Genomic DNA, 8,558 nt, shown 5'->3' with positions numbered 1-8,558 from the left:
GGGGGAAGAGGGTGCTGTCACTCTCGTGAGGCTGCATGTTGGTGAGGCTGTGGGGGGAAGAGGGTGCTGTCACTCATGAGGCTGCATGTTGAAGAAGCTGTGGGGGGAAGAGGGTGCTGTCACTTGTGAGGCTGCATGTTGGTGGGGCTGTCGCTAATATGGCTGCATGTTAGTGAGGCTGTGGGGGGGAAGAGAGTGCTGTCACGCTCGTGAGGCTGCATGTTGGTGAAGCTGTGGGGGGAAGAGGGTGCTGTCACGCAAGAGGCTGCATGTTGATGAAGCTGTGGGGGGAAGAGGGTGCTGTCACTCATGAGGCTGCATGTTGGTGAGGCTGTGTGGGTGAAGAGGGTGCTGTCACTCGAGAGGCTGCATGTTGGTGGGGTTGTAAGGGGAAGAGGGTGCTGTCACTGGTGAGGCTGCATGTTGGTGGGGCTGTGGGGGGAAAAGGGTGCTGTCACTCATGAGGCTGCATGTTGGTGAGCCTGTGTGTGGAAGAGGGTGCTGTCACTCATGAGGCTGCATGTTGATGAGGCTGTGTGAGGGAAGAGTGTGCTGTCACTCATGAGGCTGCATGTTGGTGAGGCAGTGGGGGGGAAGAGGGTGCTGTCACTCTTGAGGCTGCATGTTGATGAGGCTGTGGTGGGAAGAGGGTGCTGTCACTCGTGAGGCTGCATGTTGGTGAAGCTGAGGGGGTAAGAGGGTGCTGTCATTCTCGTGAGGCTGCATGTTGGTGAAGCTGTGGGGGGAAGAGGGTGCTGTCACTCATGAGGCTGCATGTTGACGAAGCTGTGGGGGGAAGAGTGTGCTGTCACTCTCGTGAAGCTGCATGTTGGTGAGGTTGTGTGGGGGAAGAAGGTGCTGTCATTCATGAGGCTGCATGTTGGTGAAGCTGTGTGGGGGAAGAGGGTGCTGTCACTCGTGAGGCTGCATGTTAGTGAGGCTGTGGGGGGAAGAGGGTGCTGTCACTTGTGAGGCTGCATGTTGGTTGGGCTGTCACTCATGAGGCTGTGGGTGGGAAGAGGGTACGGTCACTCTTGTGAGGCTGCATGTTGGTGAGGCTGTGGGGGGAAGAGGGTGCTGTCACTCTCGTGAGGCTGCATGTTGGTGAAGCTGTGGGGGGAAGAGGGTGCTGTCACTCATGAGGCTGCATGTTGATGAAGCTGTGGGGGGAAGAGGGTGCTGTCACTCATGAGGCTGCATGTTGACGAAGCTGTGGGGGGAAGAGGGTGCTGTCACTCTCGTGAAGCTGCATGTTGGTGAGGCTGTGTGGGGGAAGAGGGTGCTGTCACTCATGAGGCTGCATGTTGGTGAGGCTGTGTGGGGGAAGAGGGTGCTGTCACTCGTGAGGCTGCATGTTAGTGAGGCTGTGGGGGGAAGAGGGTGCTGTCACTTGTGAGGCTGCATGTTGGGCAGTCACTCATGAGGCTGTGGGGGGAAGAGGGTGCTGTCACTCATGAGGCTGCATGTTGATGAAGCTGTGGGGTGAAGAGGGTGCTGTCACTCTCGTGAAGCTGCATGTTGGTGAGGCTTTGTGGGGGAAGAGGGTGCTGTCACTCATGAAGCTGCATGTTGGTGAGGCTGTGGGAGAAAGAGGGTGCTGTCACTTGTGAGGATGCATTTTGGTGGGGCTGTCACTCATGAGGCTGCATGTTGGTGAGTCTGTGGGGGGGAAGAGGGTGCTGTCACTCTCGTGAGGCTGCATGTTGGTGAGTCTGTGGGGGGGGAGAGGGTGCTGTCACTCTCGTGAGACTGCATGTTGGTGAGGCTGTGGGGAGAAGAGGGTGCTGTCACTCTCGTGAGGCTGCGTGTTGGTGAAGCTGTAGGGGGAAGAGGGTGCTGTCACTCATGAGGCTGCATGCTGATGAAGCTGTGAGGGGGAAGAGGGTGCTGTCACTCGTGAGGCTGCAGTTGGTGGGGCTGTGGGGGGAAGAGGGTGCTGTCACTCGTGAGGCTGCATGTTGGTGGGGTTATGGGGAAGAGGGTGCTGTCACTCGTGAGGCTGCAGTTGGTGGGGCTGTGGGGGGAAGGGTGCTGTCACTCGTGAGGCTGCATGTTGGTGGGGTTATGGGGGGAAGAGGGTGCTGTCACTCGTGAGGCTGCATGTTGGTGGGGCTGTGAGGGGAAGAGGGTGCTGTCACTTGTGAGGCTGCATGTTGGTGGGGCTGTGGGGGGAAGAGGGTGCTGTCACTCATGAGGCCGCATGTTGGTGGGGCTGTGGGGGAAGAGGGTGCTGTCACTCGTGAGGCTGCATGTTGGTGGGGTTGTGGGGGGAAGAGGGTGCTGTCACTCGTGAGGCTGCATGTTGGTGGGGCTGTGGGGGGAAGATGGTGCTGTCACTCATGAGGCTGTGAGGGGGAAGAGGGTGCTGTCACTCTCGTGAGGCTGCATGTTGGTGAGGCTGTGGGGGGAAGAGGGTGCTGTCACTCGTGAGGCTGCATGTTGGTGAGCCTGTGTGGGGAAGAGGGTGCTGTCACTTGTGAGGCTGCATGTTGGTGAGGCTGTGTGGGGGAAGAGGGTGCTGTCACTCGTGAGGCTGCATGTTGGTGAAGCTGAGGGGGTAAGAGGGTGCTGTCACTCGTGAGGCTGCATCTTGGTGAAGCTGAGGGGGTAAGAGGGTGCTGCCACTCTCGTGAGGCTGCATGTTGGTGAAGCTGTGGGGGGAAGAGGGTGCTGTCACTTATGAGTCTGCATGTTGGTGAGTCTGTGGGGGGGAAGAGGGTGCTGTCACTCTCGTGAGGCTGCATGTTGGTGAGGCTGTGGGGAGAAGAGGGTGCTGTCACTCGTGAGGCTGCGTGTTGGTGAAGCTGTAGGGGGAAGAGGGTGCTGTCACTCATGAGGCTGCATGTTGATGAGTCTGTGGGGGGGAAGAGGGTGCTGTCACTCTCGTGAGGCTGCATGTTGGTGAGGCTGTGGGGAGAAGAGGGTGCTGTCTCTCTCGTGAGGCTGCGTGTTGATGAAGCTGTGGGGGAAAGAGGGTGCTGTCACTTGTGAGGCTGCATGCTGGTGGGGCTGTCGCTTATGAGGCTGCATGTTGGTGAGGCTGTGGGGGGAAGAGAGTGCTTTCACTCGTGAGGCTGCATGTTGGTGAAGCTGTGGGGGGAAGAGGGTGCTGTCACTCATGAGGAAGTATGTTGGTGAGGCTATGTGGGGGAAGAGGGTGCTGTCACTCCTGAGGCTGCATGTTGGTGAGGCTGTGTGGGGGAAGAGGGTGCTGTCACTCGTGAGGCTTCATGTTGGTGAGGCTGTGTGGGGGAAGAGAGTGCAGACACTCATGAGGCTGCATGCTGGTGAGGCTGTGAGGAGGGAGAGGGTGCTTTCACTCTTGTGAGGCTGCATGTTGGTCAGGCTGTGAGGGGGAAGAGGGTGCTGTCACTCGTGAGGCTGCAGTTGGTGGGGCTGTGGGGGGAAGAGGGTGCTGTCACTCGTGAGGCTGCATGTTGGTGGGGTTATGGGGGGAAGAGGGTGCTGTCACTCGTGAGGCTGCATGTTGGTGGGGCTGTGGGGGGAAGAGGGTGCTGTCACTTGTGAGGCTGCATGTTGGTGGGGCTGTGGGGGGAAGAGGGTGCTGTCACTCATGAGGCCGCATGTTGGTGGGGCTGTGGGGGAAGAGGGTGCTGTCACTCGTGAGGCTGCATGTTGGTGGGGTTGTGGGGGGAAGAGGGTGCTGTCACTCGTGAGGCTGCATGTTGGTGGGGCTGTGGGGGGAAGAGGGTGCTGTCACTCGTGAGGCTGCATGTCGGTGGGGATGTGGGGGGAAGAGGGTGCTGTCACTCATGAGGCTGTGAGGGGGAAGAGGGTGCTGTCACTCTCGTGAGGCTGCATGTTGGTGAGGCTGAGAGGGGGAAGAGGGTGCTGTCACTCGTGAGGCTGCATGTTGGTGGGGCTGTTGGGGGAAGAGGGTACTGTCACTCATGAAGCTGCATGTTGGTGAGGCTGTAGGGGGAAGAGGGTGCTGTCACTCGTGAGGCTGCATGTTGGTGGGGCTGTGGGGGGAAGAGGGTGCTGTCCCTCTCGTTATGCTGCATGTTGGTGGGGTTGTGGGGGGGAAGAGGGTGCTGTCACTCTCGTGAAGCTGCATGTTGGTGAGGCTGTGTGTTATGAATGGGTCACCGAGGAGGAGAGCAGTTCCAGGCTAAGCCACAGAAAACCAGAGAGGTTGGTACCTAAGCAGATTGCAGACCCCTGATCCTATCCACACAACTAGCAGTAGCCGTGGAGCGTACCTACGATGATCCTAGATGCCTCGGCACAGCCGGAGCGCTAACTAAGCCTAAAGCAAGAAAGGGGAAATCTAAACTGCCCCAGAGCAGACCCCAAAGGAATAGATAGCCCCCAAACATATATTGTCGGTGAGACAAGATGAAAACACAAACACAGGCAGGAAAATAGACTGAGCAAATGATGGGGCCCACACTGACTAGACAGGACAGGACAGGAAAGACACTGTCTGCAATCACGCAAAAAACCCTGCAAAAAGTCCAACACATCTGATGCAAAAAACACTGAAGTCACACGACTTCGCCCCCCACTATATCAGCACTCTGGTATATTCTGAAAGCAGAGCAAAAAGAGACCACTCTAACAGGATAAAACAAACTGGCACAAGCAGTAACATATGGGCGGTGATTCAGCACAGCCCCAGCCGGAGCAGGCTGACCCGCACCAAGAAGAGATAGACAAAACCAGATCAAATGCAAACAGAATAGCAAATAAACCACTTAGCTGAACATGCAGGGACAGAGCTAGAGAAGTCAGACCTCAGGAGGAACAGGAAGCAAAATCACCAGCAGGGATAGAGGGAGTCAGCTGTCTTAAATCCCAATCTGAAACCCCAGATCTCCAATCGTTATCATCATTATCAGGTGGCAAGCCTCTGTCAATCAGATCAGCTCCATTACCTCCAGTAACCACTAGAGGGAGCCCGGAAAGAGAATTCGCAACTCCTCTGTCAACCAGCTCCACTACCTTCAGTAATAACCAGAGGGAGGCCAGAAAGCAAATTCACAACAGCTGTAGGGGGAAGAGGGTGCTGTCACTTGTGATGCTGCATGTTGGTGAGGCTGTAGGGGGGAAGAGGGTGCTGTCAATCTCGTGAGACTGCATGTTGGTGGGGCTGTGGGGGGGGGAAGAGGGTGCTGTCACTCGTGAGGCTGAATGTTGGTGAAGCTGTGGGGGGAAGAGGGTGCTGTCATTCTCGTGAGGCTGCATGTTGGTGAGGCTGTGAGGGGGAAGAGGGTGCTGTCACTCTCGTGAGACTGCATGTTTGTGGGGCTGTTGGGGGGGAAGAGGGTGCTGTCACTCGTGAGGCTACATGTTGGTGAAGCTGTGGGGGGAAGAGGGTGCTGTCACTCTTGTGAGGCTGCATGTTGGTGAGGCTTTGAGGGGGAAGAGGGTGCTGTCACTCTCGTGAGACTGCATGTTGGTGGGGCTGTGGAGGGAAGAGGGTGCTGTCATTCGTGAGGCTGCATATGGTGGGGCTCTGGGAGGAAGAGGATGCTGTCACTCGTGAGGCTGCATGTTGGTGAGGCTGTGAGGGGGAAGAGGGTGCTGTCACTCTTGTGAGGCTGCATATTGGTCAGGCTGTGAGGGGGAAGAGGGTGCTGTCACTTGTGAAGCTGCATGTTGGTGGGGCTGTGGGAGGAAGAGGGTGCTGTCACTCGTGAGGCTGCATGTTGGTGAGGCTGTGTGGGGGAAGAGGATGCTGTCACTCATGAGGCTGCATGTTGGTGAGGCTGTGGGGGGAAGAGGGTGCTGTCACTCTCGTGAGGCTGCATGTTGGTGAGGCTGTGGGTGGAAGAGGGTGCTGTCACTCATGAAGCTGCATGTTGGTGGGGCTGTGGGGGGAAGAGGGTGCTGTCACTCTCGTGAGGCTGCATGTTGGTGAGGCTGTGGGGGGAAAAGGGTACTGTCACTCATGAGGCTGCATGGTGGTGAGGCTGTGGGGGAATCGGGCAATCGGTGCACAAGCCGACTGTGGCGGCCATTTTCCTGAAGCCCGACCACTTCTTCCAGCCCAGGACCCACAGCCTTGCAGTGCTGGGATACCCTCCCCCCCCCCCCCCCCCCAGGGCCTGCAGCACTGTCCTACCGCCGCCGGTTTTGCGCACTTTGCCTCCTGTGACCCCAATCTACCGCTCCCCATGTTAGATACCGTAAATGCGAGCTGGGGGTGCCTCTTCTGGTGTGAAAAATACAGTAAATTAAAAATAAGTAAATAAAAAACATGTTAATCGTTCATGTAACCAATTTCTTAGGTCCCAGCGGTGTTTCTCAGTGTACGTCGGCCTTCTGTGGCCACTTACCATTCTCGGTGACCCATGCAGCCTGGTCCGTCTTAAGTCATATAGGACATTTTTTTATGGATGTTTATTAAAGGGCCATCAGTTGCTGGGGGTCTGACTGCTGGTGCCCCCTCTGCTCCATAGCACATACTCTGGCAGAGGTCACACTACATATTTTACAGAGCGGTAAAAATACTCCTCTTAATTCTTGGAGTATTTTTAGCCAAGAAGGATATAATTTGCAGTAACTCATTTTTATACTTAGTATACAGGAGATCCGGCCCTCTGGCTGTTCCTGTCAGGCGTGTGGACTGAGGCGGCCAAAGGGTGTGAAAATTGCGGCCCACGGGGCTGCACCATGCATTTGCTTTCTCGGCTACCAAGCTTGCCAACCGTCCAGAAATTCCAGGATGGTCTATGAAAACATGGCAATTTTTTGCCCTGTCTGCAAAAAAAAAAAATTGAAGGTGGTCATGATTTTTTTTTTTAATCTGAAGAAACTTATGCAGATAGTTTTTTTTTTTTTTGACTAATTCTCATAATTTTATAGTGAATGCAGCTATTGTCTTCATATCATAATTATGGATTGTAGATATGTACCATTTACAGCCATAATGATTTTTCAATGTGTCCATTTAATTTCTTTTTTTTGCCTGTCTGATTTTTTAATTGGCTGTCCAGAAAAAAAAAGTCAAGTTGGCAACCCTACCGGTCTCCCAATATATGGTGGAGGAGACAACCCTATCGGTCTCCCAATATATGGTGGAGGAGACAACTCTACCGGTCTCCCAATATATGGTGGAGGAGACAACTCTACCGGTCTCCCAATATATGGTGGAGGAGACAACCCTACCGGCGACCCAATATATGGTGGAGAAGACAACCCTACCGTGCTACGATTTCACTCTGAAATGAGATGGGTGTCACAAAAAAAATCAGATGCCATATGGACCATCAGTATATGGACCACCAGGATATGGAACACCAATATACGGACCAATAGTATGTGGACCACCAGCATGCCGGCCATCTTTATATGGACCACCAGCATACGGACCATCTTTATATGGACCACTAGTATGGCATCATATTTTTACAAATATATTACTGTGAAGAAACCAGATTATATCTTAATTACCCAGATGACAATGTTTAGCAAACCAAGAAGAATTGACTTTTTATCTGTATGTTGGCTTTTGGATTTAAGTGTTGGTTTCTGGTGGGACAAGAAAACAGACTTTTTGTCATGATCCAGTGTTGGATCTGGCGGTATTAAAAGCACAAACTGAACTTTTTTTTACTTTGGTTAAGTTCAAAGGTGTTTTGACTGTCCCCGGTGGTGGTTGTGGTATTGCACTTTGGGTTTTTGTGCACTTAATTAGGTATTAGGTGTGACACCCTATAAAGGTGTGCTAGAGGTGTGCAATCACGGCCTGTTACATTGTGAGTTTGTGTTCACTCTTTTTGGAGAGCCTGGATGAAGTCGCAGTTTATGGAGTCAGCGGGAAGTGTCTGCATGGTCTGGTGGAGTGGCTACTATGGAGAGTGGCACTCACCATGTGGGACTTGGCCGCTGAGCTGGGCTCAAGCATGCTTGACTTCGTGGCAGAAGCTGAACACTTCCTTGGGACTCTGGTTTTAAGCAGCTGCAACTGGTGTTGGACTCTGCTCCAAGGCTGCACTAAGGTGAAGGATCCTGTTACGGTGATGGATTCAGGTGGAGGAGAAGATGCACTCAGGTGGAGGGCTCTGTTGCTAGGAGCGCACGCAACAGAGCAAAGCTAAGTGGTGTTTCCCCTGTATTGTCTCTTTCCTCATGTGTGTTATTAGTGCAGTGGTGGGATTAGTTTCCGCACCGACCTATTCCCTAGTGAGGGTTTAGGGTCAGGGCGAGCTAGGGCGTTGAGGTACGCGTGCGGCGCCCGGTGCGAAACCGGCATAGGGAATGTTAGGAGTGCAGGGACACTGGCTCAGGGGAGCTCAGGAGGTCTCCAATTCCCTTTTCCCTATAGCAGGGCCCACCATTGTTAATGTTTCCCAGGTTCCCCCTCTATTATTTGATTATTGTATGTATAACGTGTAATACCTAAATTCGCCAGGTGGAGGCGGCGTATCCACCTGCACGTTTTATTATTTAAATGTGCCCCACTGGAGGCGGTGTATCCAGGGTCACGTGTGTTATGGGTCCGCCTTGCGGAAACATCTGCGTCCTGACACACGTGATCATGACATTATCACAGGCCCTACAGTTTTTTTTTTCTGGTGAGCTTTGGCCAT

The sequence above is a fragment of the Dendrobates tinctorius genome, unplaced genomic scaffold (genome assembly GCF_039654945.1).
Source record: "Dendrobates tinctorius isolate UK_male_01 unplaced genomic scaffold, ASM3965494v1 ptg000189l, whole genome shotgun sequence".
NCBI classification, from domain to species: Eukaryota; Metazoa; Chordata; class Amphibia; order Anura; family Dendrobatidae; genus Dendrobates; species Dendrobates tinctorius.
The sequence above is the reverse complement of the archived record's forward strand: the minus strand, read 5'-3'. Positions refer to the sequence as shown.